Here is a 3,527-nt window from a genome sequence, read left to right on the forward strand (position 1 = left end):
TGCCGACACTTACTTGCAGCCGCTGAAAGTGGCGTCGGTATAGCCTACGCCTGACCGACAAGTTTTTAGCGATCGACAGTCTGACGCCTTAGGGGGTACATATACCGACACATAGTTTGAAGCTATAAATACTTTTAGCAACTAACAATCCAACGCGAATCATTCACATAGAGACAATATATATGTCGCTAATCAGCAGTACATAATAACCCACAAATAATCTATTATCAATGCACACGCATTCATTACAAGATATATTAACCATAACTGATTCATTCATATATGAGTAGCCCAATGTAAGGTCGGTCAGATTCAAATTCATAAGTACAAAATAGATTAGAAGCTCGCAAACATGAAGTTTGTGCATGAGCAAGCCATCAACATCCCTACATCTACCTCATGTGACCAAAAGTCTTACATCCACCACTTGTAACCAAAAGCTTAGCTCACTAACACCTAAAGCTCACTGCTCAAATTTGACTAACAGTGAGCTCAGAGTCTTGTCTCTAATAGGTTCAAAACAAAACACAGCTTCGATGAGCCCTTTTAACTTGTCGACACCATCAGGTACGCTGCCTAGGCCTTGCAGGATGGCTGAAATGCAATATGAATATCCAATTAGCGACAATTTTTACCAAAGTTGGAGAAAGACAGCCAATAAGATAAATCTATTTTCCAATTTCTTACCATGTGACCACAAAGCTATTTTATCCTAAGGTCTCGAATCTGTCCAAAACAAAATAGCATCAGCGAGCACTGGTCCTCTTGCTACCGACACGATCGAGCATCACGCTACCTCTAGCTAGGACCTCCCACCTGAACAAAGTGAAAAGTGTAAATTGTTAAAAAATGTATTTATCACTTTAGTAACATTATGGTTGTGATTAGTCAACTGCAGAACTATCAATTGTGGACTGCAAGTTAAAAATAATAACAGCCAGGGCTGCAAGTTAAAATGGAATTGCTGTGTCCCTACTCTCAAGGAACTACCAAATGCGCGAGCACATTAGCAACACACAAGCAGCCCAAATCCAAGCCTAAAGTTATTAATCACAACTGTGCAGTTTATACAACTAAGGTTACTTAAAAAACCATCACTAACTGAAAGACAATCAGCTCAAACTGGGAGTTTACTGTTTTGTCACTAGCAAGCTCACTGTTTTGTCATAAGTACTAGCAAGCTCACCGTTTTGTCACTATGAAGTTTACTAATTCTTACAAAATGAATCAACAACTGGGTCTAATGCCAGTTTGAGCTTATATGGGCATTACAACTAGAAACAGGTTGTAAAATGTTGCAGCGAATGAACCATACACAGACATCATCAATTTCAATAGATTTATGTTAAACAGGGGTATACTGTTAGCAAAAACAGCAAGGACTAGTACCCCAATGACTTCACTAATAACAGCTCAATGACTTTACTAAAGAACATGTAATAGACAGATTTGGAGATAAAAAAGAAATTGGAGAAGACTAGGCTATTTGCTCAAAGTAAAATTCAGGACTTGACTATTTGCTCAAAGTAAAATTCAGAAACATACCCTTTCTTCTCCACGCAGCGGTTGTGGTCATAGTAGCAGGCGTCGTGGTGGCAGCAGCAGGCGTCGATGTCGTCGCAGGGCACCTCGTCCTCGCAGCTGGTCCAGCCCACGCCGTAGTACGTCGTTGCGGATCTGAACAACTGCAGCAAAGAAGCGTCACGGAAACCAGATCAAATCGCTGGTTGGAATCGATGAGGATGAGGGGAGGAGTCACGCACAGTCGCAATTGAGGGCCGCAGTAATACAACATTGCGATCAAATTATCATATCAACTACAAAACTGAAACTAGGTCTCCATATGCTAGAAATGTGCACCCAATTGCTTTCTATCTCTGAATGTACAGATAGAAGAGTATAACTTGAATCTTGCCTCATAGCATGTTTCATATCAGCACTAGAAATCTCTTGATAAAACCTGACAATGGTTATTGCATCATGGACTTGCCTCAAATCAACTACAGGGCTATGTGCTAATGTGTTATTCAATTTTTTGGGGGAAATGGTCTATTAATATAATGCCATTTTGTGTTCAGCCAATTTAAGGCAAGACACTTTCTACCAAAAAAGAGAAAATAGTATCCATGGATCCTCACATACACCACATCACAAGAATGACATGATACATGCCACAATCCAGCTCGATGTAGAAGTAAACCATGCGCTTCACTAGCTAACTATGTTAAAGAAAGAACATAATCATCCACAGCTAAAAGATTTATTTATGGCATAGCAGCATCATGTCATTAATAAAGTGTGCAAGATTTTTATCAGGATTGAGGCAAATGAAACTTAGGTTGTGGAGGAGAGAGCAAACCTGGAGATCATATTCTGGTCTCTGGACTGTTTCTCTATCTGCTCGGGAAAGTTGGAAGGTCTTCTCCACAATTTGAGGTATACATTCATATCAATGAGCAAAAGCTTGTATTAGCAATCAACAAGACATGCGAGGATTATCATGTCAAATCTAACAGAGGAATTTAATTACTAACCAAAGATTCCTAAACTAAAGTATATATGACTGTTGTTGAAGATATTAGTGTCTGTTGATTGGGTAACAAGGATATATTTATGTATAGCACAGCTTCAATGGCATAATATAGATATCCATATGGCTAAAATAATAATTCCTGAACAACAATGGAGCGTCAATTTCCCCTCAAACCTAAAATTGACATTAGCGGCTTTTGTTCATAATACATTCGAGGATCTAACCAAAAGGCATAGTAACTTCAATTGCATAGAAAACTAGAAACATCAAGCATTTTAGTCTTCAATAAGTAGGCTATCTTTACATGTTATATTTGTTGCAAAAGGAAATAAACCATCAGCATTGTTCTAGCCAAGCAAAGAGCAGAAAGAGCTTAGGCCTTAAAGATAATATGGAGTAGAAGTGTACAGTCTAATGCCAAGTAGAAGTGTACAGTCTAATGCCAAGTCTAATGCAGGATCCAGTTGGGGTGAGAAAGATAAGATGGAGTCTGATGAGCATCTGAAAGGTCCCAAAAGAACCAGACATATGGAGTAATCTACTGCAGAAGACTCCTAGGGTAATCTAGGCTGCAACACCAGTGGGCAATTAGATGCTAAGCAATTCAGATGTAGTATTCAACACATTGGCCTCAGATATCAGTTGCTCCTCGGTTGACCTTGAGCTTGGAGCATAAGAAACAAACTAGAGTAAGAAACAAAGTTCCAGTACCTCAACACAAGCTCAAGGTCATCAGTTCTTGGCATGCTTAATATGATATCATCATTGGCAAAGTAAGTGAGGCCTCAGCTTAACGATATGTTGGTACAATTTCCAGATACTTAATCATAGGTGGCTGCCAAGGCAAAAAAACAGATAGAAGAAAACTAAGATCATGTCCCATGGTTTGATGATAGTCATGAGAATCATACAGAATGAACAAAAAACAAATTGCAGCCACCTCAGAGTTTATTTTTCATATTGCATCATTGGCCAAATAGATATCATGAGTTTG

At 39.0% G+C, this 3,527-nt stretch overlaps 1 long non-coding RNA gene across 1 annotated transcript; it reads right to left on the reverse strand.

Moving 5' to 3' along the window:
* Positions 1-311: 311 nt before the first annotated feature.
* Positions 312-2,486, reverse strand: LOC136551416 (uncharacterized). The gene is made up of 4 exons (XR_010782556.1): positions 2,360-2,486; positions 1,546-1,685; positions 688-816; positions 312-594 (listed from the first exon to the last, which is right to left on the reverse strand). It is a non-coding gene; the product is annotated as an uncharacterized lncRNA (long non-coding RNA).
* Between the last annotated feature and the right edge of the window lie 1,041 nt (positions 2,487-3,527).

This window comes from Miscanthus floridulus, chromosome 4 (genome assembly GCF_019320115.1).
Source record: "Miscanthus floridulus cultivar M001 chromosome 4, ASM1932011v1, whole genome shotgun sequence".
Lineage (NCBI taxonomy): Eukaryota > Viridiplantae > Streptophyta > Magnoliopsida > Poales > Poaceae > Miscanthus > Miscanthus floridulus.